Source organism: Schistocerca nitens, chromosome 7, assembly GCF_023898315.1.
Source record: "Schistocerca nitens isolate TAMUIC-IGC-003100 chromosome 7, iqSchNite1.1, whole genome shotgun sequence".
NCBI classification, from domain to species: domain Eukaryota; kingdom Metazoa; phylum Arthropoda; class Insecta; order Orthoptera; family Acrididae; genus Schistocerca; species Schistocerca nitens.
The window spans coordinates 287,480,761-287,499,706 of NC_064620.1; the positions used below are offsets into that span (position 1 = coordinate 287,480,761).

Consider the following 18,946-nt stretch of genomic DNA (forward strand, 5'->3'; position numbering starts at 1 on the left):
GCAAAATAACCATGTGGCCCATGGAATATCACCGTATGGCTGTCTGAACCATCACCGAAACCCTCCAATGTTTCACTCTCGGGACGTACACTGGGCCAGAATTTGGAAACAGTGTGAAGTAGAACTCATACAGCCAAATTACCTTCTTCCATTGTTCCGTAGTTCCGCTTTCATGCATTCGGCATCACTTTTTCCATTACTGGCGTTTGCGTCACTGGTGAGTGGTTTTGGAATTCCAGCTGAGCCTACAATTCCAAACAGATGAAGCTCCCTTCATGTTGTTTTGACCGCGCGGAGTGGTCGCACGGCTTAGGGCACCATGTCACGGATTGTGCGTCTCCCCCCGTCGGAGACTCGAGTCCTCCCTCGGGCATAGGTGTGTGTGTATGTGTGTGTGTGTGTGTGTGTGTGTGTGTGTGTGTGTTCTTAGCATAAGTTAATTTAAGTTAGTTTCAGTAGTGTGTAAGTCTAGGGACCGATGAACTCAGCAGTTTGGTCCCTTAGAAATTCGCACGCATTTTAACATTTTTGAACATCTTTTGGTGCTGACAGGGTTCCCGAGTACTTTTTCCGTTATCGTCCTCTTATTTTTCGTGGCAGTCCTCTTCAATGACCGTCCGCGGCGATCACTCAACACAAACTTTCGCCCACGTTGTGAATTAGCAGGTGAGCCTTTGCGTTTTCCCTGTATGCGGTAGACACCTTCGACTCGGTACCTCTTGAAACACCAAACTCTTTGTCTGCGTTGGTTACGGAAGCACCCACCAAAGGAGCACAAACAACTTGCGCATTTTTGATTCAGTTCGCTCCGACATAACGCATCCACAACTACACAGATCACTGTTCTAACCACGACATTTGAAACGTATTGAGGATGGCGCACATTAGATACAACAGCACAACAAGCAGGCTTGACTAGCATCTCCATATATGTTCAAGCATGCATTTCTCGCGGCGTTTCCTGTGCTTCTAGATTACGTTACATAGGGAGGTCAGAAACAGTCTGGGAAACGTGTTGACGGGGAGGTCCCGCTGAGAAACGACTGATAAGAAAAACATTCCATATGTCGCGTTGTTTTCAACCTATTCAACATTTAAATTAGCCAATCAGATCGTCACGCGCGCAAATTCAAGCAGCCTGCCAGAGACAGCGTCGCCAAACTCGTTATCCGTTTGGTTTCCTCAAAAAGAGGCGTAGCCTTTGCTCACCTAGCTTAAATCTGTCGCTTCCGGAAAAGGCACATTTTAAATTGAAATGAGCATTTGAACAAGTAGCTACTCATGGACCGACAGATGTGTGTGCATTACCGCATTTTAGTGCGTGAAAGTGCCTGAATTAGCGCGTGCAACTAACTGATTGTCTAACTAACTCTGAAACGACGCAACGTATCGACTTTCTTCTTAACATTTATATCTCGGTACAACCTCCTCTGCAGCAGTTTTTCAAATTATTTCTGACCACCCTGTAAGAAGTTTCTTCCTTCCCCACTTCGCGATTCTCCAACATGTGTATTTACCTATGAAACAGAAAATGAAGACCAAATTATCTCTTCCAGCGCGGCTGTTTGAACTAGATACTGTAGAACTTGACGACTTGTTAATAATTTCTCGAAATGCAGTTGATCAGTTGTATCTATCCATTCCCTGACGAGCTGCAGCGAGTGTTTCGTCAGTTTGAAGATGACGCGACGATATAGTAACCAGCGGAAAAATACTCCTATCGGAGCACCAAAGTACAAATATGTTCTTGTTCGTTTAAAAGGCTCTGACTGCCAAGTGGCGTACCAGCTGCCTCATTGTAGCTTTCTCAGGACTTTTAAAAAAAAAAACAAAAATTATGGCATGCAAAAATACACTCCTGGAAATGGAAAAAAGAACACATTGACACCGGTGTGTCAGACCCACCATACTTGCTCCGGACACTGCGAGAGGGCTGTACAAGCAATGATCACACGCACGGCACAGCGGACACACCAGCAACCGCGGTGTTGGCCGTCGAATGGCGCTAGCTGCGCAGCATTTGTGCACCGCCGCCGTCAGTGTCAGCCAGTTTGCCGTGGCATACGGAGCTCCATCGCAGTCTTTAACACTGGTAGCATGCCGCGACAGCGTGGACGTGAACCGTATGTGCAGTTGACGGACTTTGAGCGAGGGCGTATAGTGGGCATGCGGGAGGCCGGGTGAACGTATCGCCGAATTGCTCAACACGTGGGGCGTGAGGTCTCCACAGTACATCGATGTTGTCGCCAGTGGTCGGCGGAAGGTGCACGTGCCCGTCGACCTGGGACCGGACCGCAGCGACGCACGGATGTACGCCAAGACCGTAGGATCCTACGCAGTGCCGTAGGGAACCGCACCGCCACTTCCCAGCAAATTAGGGACACTGTTGCTCCTGGGGTATCGGCGAGGACCATTCGCAACCGTCTCCATGAAGCTGGGCTACGGTCTCGCACACCATTAGGCCGTCTTCCGCTCACGCCCCAACATCGTGCAGCCCGCCTCCAGTGGTGTCGCGACAGGCGTGAATGGAGGGACGAATGGAGACGTGTCGTCTTCAGCGATGAGAGTCGCTTCTGCCTTGGTGCCAATGATGGTCGTATGAGTGTTTGGCGCCGTGCAGGTGAGCGCCACAATCAGGACTGCATACGACCGAGGCACACAGGGCCAACACCCGGCATCATGGTGTGGGGAGCGATCTCCTACACTGGGCGTACACCACTGGTGATCGTCGAGGGGACACTGAATAGTGCACGGTACATCCAAACCGTCATCGAACCCATCGTTCTACCATTCCTAGACCGGCAAGGGAACTTGCTGTTCCAACAGGACAATGCACGTCCGCATGTATCCCGTGCCACCCAACGTGCTCTAGAAGGTGTAAGTCAACTACCCTGGCCAGCAAGATCTCCGGATCTGTCCCCCATTGAGCATGTTTGGGACTGGATGAAGCGTCGTCTCACGCGGTCTGCACGTCCAGCACGAACGCTGGTCCAACTGAGGCGCCAGGTGGAAATGGCATGGCAAGCCGTTCCACAGGACTACATCCAGCATCTCTACGATCGTCTCCATGGGAGAATAGCAGCCTGCATTGCTGCGAAAGGTGGATATACACTGTACTAGTGGCGACATTGTGCATGCTCTGTTGCCTGTGTCTATGTGCCTGTGGTTCTGTCAGTGTGATCATGTGATGTATCTGACCCCAGGAATGTGTCAATAAAGTTTCCCCTTCCTGGGACAATGAATTCACGGTGTTCTTATTTCAATTTCCAGGAGTGTATTCGCACATTTTCTAATATGTGCCTCATCTCAGACTTCGATAAGCTCCCTTCTCTCATTATCACTGCTGGCTTTCACTCACTTCCGCTACCTCTTTCTCTTTATTCCCCCCCCCCCCCCCTCCATTGACTCTTTCACTCTTATTCTAGTACTGTTTCAATCTGTTCCATCGCCACTCTGTCCTTCTCTCATACTGCCATTGTCTCCTTCGTTTTCTCTGTAACTGTAACTCACACACACCCTAACTCACACGTGACCACTAGTCCATCGGTGTAAGTCGCTCACACTCATCCACTCCTACTTGCCCTTTCTAACCCATTCACCTCAACTCATTTTCTTTTTGTGGCTCTCTGTCATTGTGTCCTCTCTCACAGATACAGCTCCTCTGATCTACTACTACAGTCCCCTCTCACTACCACTCTCTCCCTCTTGCTCTCTTACAGCTAATATGTCATTCCTTCCTTCTACTGCTGCTGTCTCTTCTCACTGTCACTATCTCCCTCTTTGTCATTATAATATACTCTATCCCTCATTATCACTGGTTTTAACTCACTTCCACTATGTCTTTGTCTTTATTCTCCTCCTCCCCTCGCCATTGTCTCTTTCACTCTTTGCCGGCCAGTGTGGCCGAGCGGTTCTAGGCGCTTCAGTCTGGAACCGCGTGACCGCTACGGTCGCAGGTTCGAATCCTGCCTTGCGTATGGATGTGTGTGGTGTCCTTATGTTAGTTAGGTTTAAGTAGTTCTAAGTTCTAGGGGACTGATGACCTCAGATGTTAAGTCCCATAGTGCTCAGAGCCATTTGAACCATTTTCTTGCACTCTTTACTTAGTAGTGTTCTGTCACTGTCAAGTATGTTCCATCGCCACTCTGTCTCTCTCTTTCTCTTACAATGTCATTGTCTCCCTCGCTTTTTCTGTAACTGCTGTCTGCTATCATTCAGTATTTGTTACTGTTCCGTCTCTTTCTCATTGTCATTCTCTTCTTCTCTTTCAACACAAAAAAGTGAGGATATGATCACATGCCAAAATATTTGTGAAATTTTTAAAGGTGAATGAATCAGCTGGTACCCCACTTTTCAGTTACAGTCTTTTAAATAAAAACGAACATATTAGTATTTTTTGTGCTCCAATAGGAACATTTTCCCTGTGGTTCCCTCCGTTTTCCTGCTGCAGCAGGACATGTAACTCGTATGAAACTAAATGTACTGCTCAGGAAAATTTAGATAGTTTACTTACGTAAAATTGAAATAACGCAAAATTAATTTTATACTTCAGACTGGATTTTACGCCCAAAGCATTTTGCGTGTGTTTCAGTACTACAAAAAAAATGTTCAAATGTATGTGAAATCTTATGGGACTTAACTGCTAAGGTCATCAGTCCCTAAGCTTACACACTACTTAACCTAAATTATCCTAAGGACAAACACACACAGCCGGCCGGAGTGGCCGTGCGGTTCTAGGCGCTACAGTCTGGAACCGAGCGGCCGCTACGGTCGCAGGTTCGAGTCCTGCTTCGGGCATGGATGTGTGTGATGTCCTTAGGTTAGTTAGGTTTAATTAGTTCTAAGTTCTAGGCGACTGATGACCTCAGAAGTTAACTCGCATAGTGCTCAGAGCCATTTTTGAAGAAACACACACACCCATGTCCGAGGGAGGACTCGAACCTCCGCCGGGACCAGCCTTCAGTACTACAACAGGGGGTTCCCAGATGACAACGGTGACACTTTACAGCATATTTCTCCGCTGATGTTAATGAAGTCCCATACTCCCTGACAGAGCGTAGGGGAAGGATGCGGGCGACACGCACCGCCGTACTAGGCAAGGTCCTAGTGGAGGTGGTTTGCCATTGCCTTCCTCCGACCGTAAGGGCGACGAATGATGATGAGGAAGACGACACAACAACACCCAGTCATCTCAAGGCAGGTGAAAATCCTGACCCCACCGGGAATAGAACCCGGGACCCCGTGCTCGGGAAGCGAGGACGCTATCACGAGACCACGAGCTGCAGACTATTTCTCCGCTATACGTCACTTTACATACTACGGTTTTGTCTCACATCGGAAACGGATAAAAATGTGTAGAAAATTTTCAGAATAGTTCGAAATCAGGATCTTAGGAAAACATCGTAAAAATATCAGCTGGTTTCTATGCATAACTGCCTTGGAATCCTCGCCTGGCTTTTGGTTCGCTGTAAAACGCCCTTTCGTGGAACCTCCATAAATCCCATCAAGCCCGCCATAGACCACACCAAATTCATAAAGAACCAACCGATTTGTTCCATTAGCCTAAGCAGGAGGAAGTGTGTAATATCCATACTTTGGCCCTGTACTATAAGACAGTGACATTTAGACGATCCTTCTGCTGGGTATACATATGGTCCCTAGCCCAATGACTATCCTAAACACTTGACCCTTTCACTAAAGGAACCCGGGGTGTTAGCACCACAAAATACCGTTTTTATGTATTAGGTACGCACGCTGTCGCATGCGTACCGATTACTTTTCGGTCGACGCCTGGAAATAAAGCGATGGTTTTGAACATGTGCCACACCTCTGTTACGAGCCCCCAGTGCGCGGTGCACTTGGTACGAGTGGAAGGCCTGGTGTGTAGGTCCACGACTTCGATTTCCGCGGTGCTTACCTGAGCAGTTTCGGTTCTCTGACCGGCGTCATCAGGCTGTCAGCCAGTTGGCGCATTGTGCCGCGGTGGTAACAAAGGCGGGCCCATCAGCGGCGAGAGGTACCTGCGACGGTCTCCCGCCCCCTCTTGGGCGCAGCTTCCAAATTGGCGCACAGTGCGGAGGTTTCACTGTCGGCCCTTTGTTTGCTTGTTTATTTTCTTTGTGCGCCTCGGGTGACGTGGGCGTCAGCGCGCGGCCCTCTTCCAACAGGGGCAACTGTTCGCAAACAGCCCGGGACTCCTCTGGATGGGGGCAGGGTTGATGATCTCGTCTGCTGGAGCAGCTGCGCCGTGGGCCTTGGCGTAAACAGGAGGGCCAAGCACGGAACAAGAGTACCCCAGTTGTTGGTCTGCTAACAATGGGCAACAGAAGGCATTCTGTGGGACATCAGTTTGTTTTGCAGTCACTTTAAGCTCACAGGTTGCATGAAATTTCACATGTGAATGCAGAACGTCTTACATTTATTGACATATTAAATAAACCAATCAGTAAGCAACAACGATAAAAGGGACATGCAACCTCTGCCACTATGAAGTAATAGGTTCTCCACACCGTATATTTCCGAACGGTAGCTTCCGTCATCACGTTTGTAAAGTGAATAGTTAAATTATTTCCTTGATCATGCATTTCTGAGAATGATTTAATTATTCACATTAAAAAAACTGGTGACCTCTCAGACACCTAATGTGGGGAACAAATTAACTAAGAATGCCATTTAAACAGTACTAATCCAAAAATACAATTTATTATGGAGACAGAGAGTAACAACGCTCAGCTTAATTTTTTGAATGTCTCAGTAACTAAACGGGCAGACGTGACGTTAGGTCATAAGGTATATAGGAAAGATAGACATATCGATGTTACCTCCATAAAGATTCGAACCTTCATTCCAGGCAGAAGAGAGGTATCATTTAACCATTGGTGGACAGGGCTACTACAATCTGTGAGCCAATTTATTTCCAAGAGGAACTTAAAAATTTGCTAACAGCTTCTAAGAAAAATTGATGCGCCGATAATGAGAAAGATCGAGCACTCTATCCCAGAAGAAAAGTGTCCGGAAACATGCAGTAACAATAACAGTCCGCTGGGAAAATTTTTCTTTCATTTATCGACAATATTATGGACCGTATTGGGAAAGTTCTGCCCAAGTTTCGAGTTGAAACAATCTTTAGACCCCACAAGAAGATTAGCTAATATTTAAGATCGGCGAAATATGTTAGACACTCTTTTGCAATCCCCGGGGTGTATAAAATTCCGTGTAGTTGTGGGAAGGTTTATATTGGAACAACGAAAAGAGGTTTTAATACCTGTCCAACCGATCACAAAATGAACTACCGTCTGGGACACAGCTACAAATCGGCTGTGGCGGAACATGTGATCATGAAGTAAAATTTAGTGAAACGAGCGTGCTCAGATAGCATTATTATGCACGTATGTACAGAGAAGCCGTAGAGATTTATAAACATCACAATAATTTGAATAGGAGAGAAGAAGCCCTAAAGTTAGATCAGATATGGCGCTCGACTGTGTACCAACGATGTGACAATCGACTACCTTCGATCGAGACTAATGACGTTAGAGATAGTTCCACTGTCGCCAGCAGGTGACGAGTGGTGGCACCCTCTACGCCCTCTATATAAACGGGACCTCCACGCCCTAGCAACCAGTCGTTGACTCACCTCTGAAGATATTGACTGCAGCTGGCAGCTAAATGGCAAGAGGAAGAATTTCTTAGTCCGGAAGTTTTAATTAATAAAGACGCCGACCGTGAAGCCGGCCGCTGTGACCGAGTGGCTATAGGCGCTTCAGTCCGGAAGCGCTCTGCTTCTACGGTCGCAGGTTCGAATCCTGCTTCGGGCATGGATGTGTGTGATGTCCTTAGATTAGTTAGGTTTAAGTAGTTCTAAGTCTAGGGGACTGATAACGTCCGATGGTAAGTCCCATAATGCTTAGAGCCATTTGAACCATTTTTGAACTGACCGTGAAAGCCTATACGTTATGATTAACAATGGAAAGACTGAACTTTTTTGTATCACTGCTTATTCTCAGGCTGGCGTAATCGTGAACATTCCACCTGACAAATAGTAGTAACTTTCGAATTAAATACCACACTGTTTTACTAGATGGTGCCCAATATTACGTGATATACCGTTGCATTCCACTGATGTGACAGCCAAATCATTCAGACAGTTGTAACTGAAAAGGTCCGGGGGGAAGGGGGGGGGGGAAAGGGGGGGGGGGAAGGATGCAGGGCTTGAACTTGCCATGGATACAGAACCATAATGTAAGCTTTCTGCTCACGTACAAAAGGCAGTACCAGTGCAGAAATCCATATTTACCACTAAAAACAATCTGAGTGTCAGTTGGAGGGGATTCGCTGTAGCTTTGGACCATTTACGTTACTTCTAAAGCTCTAAGCCACCGAACTAAACGTCCCCGTCTCTTTTAAGCTAAGCTTAGCAGCTTCATCGACCAGCCTCTAAATCACAGAGTTGGCTGCGTCGTTGCACGTCGCATCTCGCCATAGTTAATAGCTGCTCGATTAGATGGTGGAAGCCATCACTCTAATTTTCTTGACAATATAATCATAAAAACCAAAGAAAACTTCATGAACAAATAACGCAAGAAGTCTGTAGTCAATAGAAGAAATGCTGAAGTTATTTCACTCATCTACTTCCTTCTTTTATTGCTGAACTTCAGTATTAGCTATGAAAGAAGGAAGTAGAAGAGTGGACACTAAGTGTAGGTACCTAGGAGTATTCGTCGCCCATAAACTGAATCAACCAGAAATGAAGAGTGCAAAGGAGTGCATGTATATAATCGTAATAAAACAGAAAAAAGTTACTTGGAAAATAAAGAAAAGAGATGACATTTGGTTTTGTGGGACGAAAGAAAAGAGAGATTATAGTTCGCGTACTGTCACTGTCGGAATCATTACAGATGGATCTGAAGGTCAGAATGAACAAAAATGGGGTAGGAAATCCTCCGTGTCGTCACATTTCGACGAGTGAAACTTAAGCCTGGATGACCGACTGGAGATCTGAATCCCGCTCCTCTTGATTGTTGATCTAGGATCTTAACCAGCGCACCACTTTGCTCAGTCCTGTAAAAAGATAAAAAGAAATGATTAACAGCAAATTTAAATCAAAGATTAAATAAAATTACAGCAGTGCGAAATGCAGCGGCAACAGCCGCAGAAAAATCTTCGGTAGTCTGTAGGAAAAACCAAAATCGTCTTATAGAAGTACTGATGTGCAAGAAATACGTAATTCAGTCTTTTCACAAATTTTGATTTAAGGAAGGAAAAAACTATTGCTGTCAAATCTAATAAGAGCTGTGGAGTAGTAATGAATTTGGTTGCAGAAGAGATCAACGAGAGTCACTGTTGACTTTATGGTCAATTTGAGAAAAAAGAATAAGAAAAATAAAACTTTCCTGGCAGATTAAAACTGTGCGCCCGACCGAGACTCGAACTCGGGACCTTTGCCTTTCGCGGGCAAGTGCTCTACCAACTGAGCTACCGAAGCACGACTCACGCCCGGTACTCACAGCTTTACTTCTGCCAGTACCTCGTCTCCTACCTTCCAAACTTTACAGAAGCTCTCCTGCGAAACTTGCAGAACTAGCACTCCTGAAAGAAAGGATATTGCGGAGACATGGCTTAGCCACAGCCTGGGGGATGTTTCCAGAATGAGATTTTCACTCTGCAGCGGAGTGTGCGCTGATATGAAACTTTCCTGGCAGATTAAAACTGTGTGCCCGACCGAGACTCGAACTCGGGACCTTTGCCTTTCGCGGGCAAGTGCTCTACCAACTGAGCTACCGAAGCACGACTCACGCCCGGTACTCACAGCTTTACTTCTGCCAGTACCTCGTCTCCTACCTTCCAAACTTTACAGAAGCTCTCCTGCGAAACTTGCAGAACTAGCACTCCTGAAAGAAAAGATATTGCGGAGACATGGCCCGAGACATGCCAGGAAAGTTTCATATCAGCGCACACTCCGCTGCAGAGTGGAAATCTCATTCTGGAAACATCCCCCAGGCTGTGGCTAAGCCATGTCTCCGCAATATCCTTTCTTTCAGGAGTGCTAGTTCTGCAAGTTTCGCAGGAGAGCTTCTGTAAAGTTTGGAAGGTAGGAGACGAGGTACTGGCAGAAGTAAAGCTGTGAGTACCGGGCGTGAGTCGTGCTTCGGTAGCTCAGTTGGTAGAGCACTTGCCCGCGAAAGGCAAAGGTCCCGAGTTCGAGTCTCGGTCGGGCACACAGTTTTAATCTGCCAGGAAAGTTTCATATCAGCGCACACTCCGCTGCAGAGTGAAAATCTCATTCTGGAAGAAAAATAAAGGTTGCTTTGGGGCATAGTGTATATATATAGGGACAGTGTACACCAGGCCATGACATGTATAACTCTGAGAGTTCATTCAGGCATGTGTGTAGTCTCCAACCAGCACCAGTTCCGTAACAATCGAAAATCGGACACATGTTCGTAAATGTTTTCGGTTTATTTTCACTTGTAGAATCACCTCACAAATTATGTAACACTCCTCTTGCTTTACCCTGTATAGGTGGCACAGGAGAGATATTGACCTGTAGTTCCTCAGGTATCTTTTAAGAAAAGCAAATACATGAGCTTTCCTCCATAATTTTGGGATCTTGGATGTTCTTAGACAATTATAATCAACTTTATTATTACGAAGTTGCTACTGATAGTCCCTAAGACACTAGGTACAGTATTGGAGGAAGTGTGACCCTTCTGAATTAAATGAAGAGAGTCCCTGAACCACTAGAGGCGAATATATGCTGGTTCCTTTGAAAAGACCACTGCTGATTCTCGGACCCAACCTTGTCCGTCTTCGATGGAACGTTCGTCCCAAATCTACATCTACATCTACATCTACGTCTACATACATACTCCGCAATCCACCATACGGTGCGTGGCTGAGGGTACCTCGTACCACAACTAGCATCTTCTCTCCCTGTTCCACTCGCAAACAGAACGAGGGAAAAATGACTGCCTATATGACTCTGTACGAGCCCTAAACTCTCTTATCTTATCTGTGTGGTCTTTCCGCGAAATGTAAGTTGGCGGCAGTAAAATTATACTGCAGTCAGCCTCAAATGCTGGTTCTCTAAATTTCTTTAGTACCGATTCACGAAAAGAACGCCTCCTTTCCTCTAGAGACTCCCACCCGAGTTCCTGAAGCATTTCTGTAACACTCGCGTGATGATCAAACCTACCAGTAACAAATCTAGCAGCCCGCCTCTGAATTGCTTCTATGTCCTCCCTCAATCCTACCTTATAGGGATCCCAAACGCTCGAGCAGTACTCAAGAATAGGTCGTATTAGTGTTTTATAAGCGGTCTCATTTACAGATGAACCACATCTTCCCAAAGTTCTACCAATGAACCGAAGACGACTATCCGCTTTCGCCACAACTGCCATTACATGCTTGTCCCACTTCATATTGCTCTGAAATGTTACGCCCAAATATTTAATCGACGTGACTGTGTCAAGCGCTACACTACTAATGGAGTATTCAAACTTTACGCGATTCTTTTTCCTATTCATCTGCATTAATTGACATTTATCTACTTTTAGAGTTAGCTGCCATTCTTTACACCAATCACAAATCCTGTCGAAGTCGTATCCTCGTACAGTCACTCAACGACGACACCTTCCCGTACGCCACAGCATCATCAGCAAACAGCCGCACATTGCTATCCACCCTATCCAAAAGATCATTTATGTAGATAGAAAACGACAGCGAACCTACCACACTTCCCTGGGGTACTCCAGATGATACCCTCGCCTCCGATGAACGCTCACCATCGAGGACAACGAACTGGGTTCTATTACTTAAGAAGTCTTCGAGCCACTCACATATTTGGGAACCAATCCCATACGCTCGTACCCTAGTTAGGAGTCTGCAGTGGGGCACCGAGTCAAACGCTTTCCGGAAGTCAAGGAATACTTCATCACCTTTAACTGGGAAGCTGTGATGCTGAACGGACTGGTCTTGCACTGCCACGTCTGATGACCAGCACACCTGAAATAGTCATGCTCAGACACGTGACGAGGGCCAGGGAGGCAATTTCTCGGAGGGGCCTTCCAGTAGCGGCAGCGGCGGCCACAAAGCTTTTGCCTCCGGAAGGCCGGCGGCAGGCAGCCGGCAGGTGTGTCGCCGGCCGGCTCTGCTGACAGCCCCTGTGAAGTGGCCGGCAGGGAGACCCCCCGCTGCGCACAGGCCGAGGCGGGATGAGCGCCGCCGCTGCCTGTACCGCCCCCCATTCTGCACTCGCTCCCATTGTGGGGCTACCTGCCGCTGAATGCACCCTGTCATCGTTGTGTCATTTATCCCACAATCCCATCTGAGGCCAAGTCAATTCGCGGCGCGGTTCCGCCTCGAGAGCTTTATTAGCCGCACAGGAACGGTGGACGCTCTCCAAAGACCCTTTCCGTGTCTTACTATCAACGCATTTCGTTGACCTGACGTAACAATGTTACACTCTTAGACTTGACACATTACTGGTTTGAATCATATGTAACAAACAGAAAGCAAAAGGTTTTGCTGAATAACTCAAAAAAAATGTTGGAAAGGAGAAAATTTTAATTTCAGTAGAGAAATCATAAAGAGAGTCCCACAGGGTTCAATTTTCGGTCCACGCCTGTTCCTATGTAAATGACTTTACACTTAACATTCATCAACGAGATCTTAGCCTTACACTAAATCCCATTACAGAGACTGCCAATAATATTTTTCGTAGAACTGTTAAGTCATTCTTTGAGAATGGACGCTCCCTATATTTTCAGGAAAACCACTATATTCATTTCTGTACAACAAAAACGATCATACCAATGGCTGATTTAGCACATCAGTGGGAGTCAGTAGGTAGGGTAGAATACTCCAAACTTTTAGGTTTACATATGGGTGAAAACTTGAAGTAGAAGAAGCATATTACTAAACGTCTCAAACAATTAAGCTCACCCACATTTTCCTTTAGGACAACTTCCAGTCTTGGAAACAAGTGAATCAACTTACTGGGATATTTTTCATACTCTCAGTAAAATCTCAAGGATTAATATTCTGTGATAGCTCACCACTTAATACTGACTACGTAAAGAATAATAAGTCGTCATGTAGGTACCACTTCAAGGAGTTATACATTTTAACTGCACTGTCATAGTAAATACAGTACAGTCCAAAACAATATCCTCAGCTCAAATTTAACCTAATATATGTTAAACCAAGTTTAACATCAAATTAATATTTTGTGTGTCCACCTCATGACTGCTTAAGGGTCTGAAAATTATCTGTCATTGGCTCAATAAGTTTTTCACATGTACCACATTCAATTTCATGGTACCAAACATGAACGATTTTATCAATTAACTCTATTCTACCGAAAAGAAAATATTTACTTAACCGTCTTGAGATTGAACAACTTCTGTCCATGTTTTCTTACAAATAGACTTGTATTTGCAGAAGATCTGCCTGTAGTAGAATACAATTTTTATTTTGCTTTTTAATTCCAAAACTTGTTACGCTGAAGTTCGAACATTATTAGTGTGGTTTTCAGTATATTTCTCTAAAACATGCTCTTTACATCTTGTACACGTATCAGTTTGAGTTCTTAAGACAGATTTACATATTTGGAAAACAGACAATGGATTGTTACCACATGTTGTGGCTTTTGTTTTTTATTGCAGTTGTTTTGTTCACAGTTCGCTATCCGCAACCATATTGAACTTAATGTGGAACAGTTATTTAGTTAGAAAAATTGGGTGTGCTATGAATATGCCTACCATTAATTAATTCTGTATGGAAGGTGGGTGTGTGAGTGTGTGTGTCTTAGCAGTATGTTTCACTTACTTTTCCTGGTTTTCCCATTATATTCACTGTTAATGTCTGCACTAAGTAACTTTCACTGTCACGGTTTACAAACTATTGAAACAAGATGGCGGACATATGACAATTGAATGTTTTCTGGGCGATAATTTTGAATATTTGTGGCCTGTATCTGCCAATGTGTGTGTGTGTGTGTGAGTGTGTGTGTGCATGTGTGTGTGTGTGTGTGTGTGTGTGTGTGTGGATGGATGGCTCAATGGTATGAGTTTTATTTATTTTATTTACTTATTTTTTATAATTGCCCACAAATTCTCAAAAGGATTCTGGTCCAGAGAATTTGGGGGGGCACCATAACTGTTCAGTAGCCAGGTCTGTGCAGCACTACTGCACAGTCCTGGCACGCTGACTTATAGCATTGTCATCTTCTAAATGAATGGCCTAAGGTTTTACCCACTGAAATGATACTTTGCAGTATCCTCGGATGTACAGTATTGATACAGATCGTGAAACCTTTTTCTCCCTTCAACATGCTTTTTTGTTAGGTGGGTTTTCTTTGCAGGTGTTTTCTTCGTAAAGTTGAGATCGAAAAGGCGCCATGACACTGTTTGATGGGAAATTTAGATCTCAGACTCCTGTTCCATCTTTCTTGGCTCTCATTCTCTTTACCCTTCACAGTTTTGCTCAACTGATAAATTCTTAGCTATTTTCCTTTCAGAGAGTCCTTCAGCTTTGAGTTCCAAAATCATACATTGCTTCCTTGGGGAAATGTCTTTTCTCTTTCTCTTAATCTGTAAAACCAAACATTTGTGTAAAACTATGAAAACGCAAAATTGTTGTTATTTATGCTATTATAGCACAATAGATAAATATAAAAAGGACCTGGGTACTTACTTACTGAATTGTTTTTTCACACAATTCTTTATAAAATGCAGACAGTTGTCTGTGACAAACTGCGAGTTGCCGGGGCTAGCAGTGCGTTTAACACTAAATTCAACTAGAATTTGCATATCGAAATGATGCTCTAAGCCCCCCCCCCCTCCTTTCTTAACTCCGACTTTTGCTGTTGCACATGGATTAAAAAGGAAACGCGAACTGATTGTAATCGACACTGCAATAATTTAATTTGATAAAAATTAATTTGACAGCGGAGAGTTTAATTAATGTCTTGAGAGATGAAAGGCTTGCTCTACATAACTACAGAATGAAAGTTCTGTTCAAAATAACAGTTGGATTTATTCTGACTAAATTCAAAATGAAAAACGCATGAAATGTTTGCAATACGTCAATATGAAGGTGAAGTTGTCCATAAACTAGCGTGTGACATTTATGACCAAGTGGTATGTGGAGTCAATTACTTGAAACTCAAATCTTAAGAAAAAACACACAGCAAACCCGACATGATTGCGCTGCAACAGTAGTGAGAACTCAGACAATCAAAACCCAAGACAGAATCAAGATAGAAACAACGGAAACAGGCGAGCCCTGCTGAGCTCTGATTATCACGCAACAAAATTCCCTAATCTGCCGGTGCTGCGGACATACATTACCAGGCTGTCGTCTTTACTGCAAGAACACGATCTGGCGTACCGGGGGCGACGGCTGGTTGCTTCCATGATAATGTCCCGAGTACAGCCCGATACTAATTATCCTGGCCTGGTTGTTCCAGACTAAAGACTTCCTAGCAGATCAAATGCACCTCTGAGGGAGATGAAGAAAGTTCGCCACACGATCACTGACGGTACAGTGCCCTGATTGAAAGTAATGAATCATAGGGCCCCCTATTTAGCAGCACAGGTAAAGACTTACAAAGAAAATTTCCCTATTTCTGCAGTAATTAATGACATTAATAACCCAGGGGATCCTGCATCAAAATTTATTTTACTTATTTTGAAAAAAGAATTTGTTTTCAAAAATTATTATTCATAATAGGAAGCAGGTGGTGGACCTATTACATGAACGTTTTTTTCTAGAAGGTTCCTCCTCGTTTTTCTCTGGACATGAAGAGTCTCTACACAAATGTGCCTTTAGAGGAAAAGATTTCAGTTATTCAAGAAATTTTTTTCAAGAGTGGCCACCTCGATATGAATAAGATCATTGAAATTATTACCTTCCTTAGAGTTCTTACTTCTCATAACTATTCCTCTTTTAATAAATCTCTATACAAACAACAGATTAGAAATGACCAGTTGCCTCATGGGGTTTTTGGCCGACGTTTTCGTCTGTTACGTTGAACAAGGTTATTTCAGGAAAACTTCAGCCCTGTGCAAGAATATTGTGACCTATAAACGTTACGTTGACGACATATTCATTTTTGTCAGTAACCACTCTTCGAAAACAACACTTGCCAATTAATTTAATGAACAGCACCCTAAAACGTCATTTACATATGAAATCATGGATGATTCAAATAAAATAAATTACTTAGATCACAATTCACAGTTGATTAATAATCAAGTTATTTTTTATGTCTACAGAAAGCCAGACACTAGAGATTCAATCATACACGCTTCATTTTGTCGTCCACGGCGTTATAAACTGAGTTTTTTCAGCTCCGTGATTGATCGCATCCTTGGTGTACCTCGGGTGAAGATGCCATCAGAACTAAATAACTTAGAATTTATGGCGAGAAGAAACAGCTACAGCATTTCTTTAGCCCGGAAGTCCGAAAGAACAGACACCATTGATGACGTGCAGCCGTCTAGAACGATGAATTATATTAATACCTTCAGCTGCTGACAGGCGTTGATATATATCAACGGGGACAGCTCTTTCGGCGCACAAACGCATATACAGCTTTCACTGATAGTACCAATATACGACATCAACCTCTTCATAAATAACAGGCACAGAAATGTATTTGCGATAAGTTAAGGGTTTACAGGTTAGAATGTAGCCATTGCATCATGTCGGACAAACGGGAAGAATGGTTAAAGCCGGGTTTCAGCAACAGCTTACAAAAGAAGGGCAGATAAAACAATACTCGCCATTTGCAGAACATCTAAAGGCATCTGGCCATTCACCGCCTATATCAATAATATGCAAATTTTGCATTTTGCTCATAAGGGACGGAAACCCAATTTACTTGAGGAATTTGAAATCACTAAACGAACGTTTTTTGGTGTCGGTGGTCTCCTCAATGATCAGTTGATCAGCAGGGAATTTTGTCGTTGTTGCTGTGAAGTATGCTGGTACCTCTTTTGCTACATTTTGATTCCATTATCTTTAACGCATAATTTAATTCTTGCTCTTTTATATTTATTATGAGTTTTTCATAACATATCTTATCGGATGGATGCCAGTTAACTTTTATTTTTACAACTGTCACTTTAGAAATTATGTACATTTTGATTTATATGGCTATTTCATGTTCTGTGGATGAATGTGGTGTGAATGTAGACTAGCCAAAGCCATCTGTCGGATTCTACTGCACTAATTGTACACGAGGCCCGATTACCATAGTTTTCCGCATTCTTGTTTGTCAACGGGACCTCTGATACATGTTGTGCTCCCGCTCCATGAACCTCTACTGTGCACCTGTTCCTAGCTTGTGCGGCGTCCTACGCGCATGGCAACGAGTAAAGAACCCACTTGAAAGGTACTGTGGATTTTCTACTTTTGGATATCTTAATCGCAGTTTGCCGATGAATTCGCCGTGACCAGTTCCTGTAATCGGAATATGCCTACCACAGGCGAAAGGCGACACTGAAATATGAAAATTTCCACAACCAAGACTATTTTTATCCGAACGTCACTAATCAGCAGTGAGTTTTGATAAGACTAAACTTACATAGACTCATATGAACTAATTGAACTGTGCGCAGTGGATAACAAATTAATTCAAAACAAGTTGGTCCTTTTGAAATATGAGATTTTGGTTGACCATCTAGTAATATATTTAATTGGTGCCATGAACTTCATCTAATTACCAAATGCCAAATGACACAAAATTCCAAATCAAATTACTTTTTGACAAATTGCAGATAGAAAACATTAAAATGAATGTAACCGTACGATGTGATTGAGGATCAGAATTCGCAAGCACACAGGCTACATGCTTGTTACAGGCAACTTTAATCGGTAAAGTGATGACAGTTCATCGTGATTTTAACACAGTTCGGTCTGGTTTATGGCAATTATTCAACGTTATATGTGGACTGTCCTCATCCCTTCTCCATTGTAGTTCCTACTTCGCTATTTTTTTTTTAAATCAAGGATCAGATTCCTAATTCCATTTCTTCGCTTTTATCTTTTCTTCGCGTTCATCATTGACGATGGTTTTCATTATCTGAAGAAGGCTGAGAAATTTTCCTAGCCACGCTAACTATTACTTTTCGGCATTCTGTAATTACTCCCTATACGATATAACACAGCTTTGTAAGTAACCATCTGTTGGTGTGAAGTTACAAACCTTATTTAGTAAATTTTAGGCACTTTCTTTGTGGGCCGTTTGTGATCCACACCTGGTTTCCTAACTTGTTGAATAATGTTTTCTTCTTTATTTTTACTATTCGTTTACTACTTTAAGATATCTGAGATAACTTCATTTCCCCATTATCAAAGTATTAATTTACAAAATTTTCTGTATAGATATACGCCAGAAGATAAAAGTTGCGAAACCGATTGTGTGACTCTCTAATCGACTTCAAATAATACAGCTACAGCAGACTGTTGGACTTTCCATTCGGTTTTATGTTTTAATAGTTTTAATACCTATATGTAAGTACCTGTTTACTGTATGAATTTGTCAATCAGTTATCGTATATATGATTGTTGTATATAAATGACACTGAAGTCTCGGCAATCGCCGAAATAAAATAAATCAGCTTATCGTCTCATAAATCATCTGTAGAAACACGGACTCACGTTACATGCGTAATCATTGCGTGGTTGGTCATCTAAAGAATGCATACTACATCGAGAACTAGATTAAATGCGCCCTCAAATTCTCCATGAAATGACAAATTCCGAAGCTATTGCTCAGTCCTAAAATCGCAGGTACCAATAACTTCTGAGTCACCTCACTCATTTGCCTAAGCTTGCGTCAGCTTACCAATCTCTGCACGTAGCTGCGCAAAAGTCATGATCTGTTGCAAGGTGTCCCTGGCGAAGAGGTCCGCGCTTCTGAAGGTGAAGTTTTACTGGG

The 18,946-nt window shown here is 43.6% G+C and overlaps 1 non-coding gene across 1 annotated transcript; it reads right to left on the reverse strand.

The window, feature by feature from the left end:
• Positions 1-9,409: 9,409 nt before the first annotated feature.
• Positions 9,410-9,484, reverse strand: Trnas-cga (transfer RNA serine (anticodon CGA)). Its single transcript has one exon. It is a non-coding gene; the product is annotated as a tRNA-Ser (tRNA).
• Positions 9,485-18,946: the final 9,462 nt, after the last annotated feature.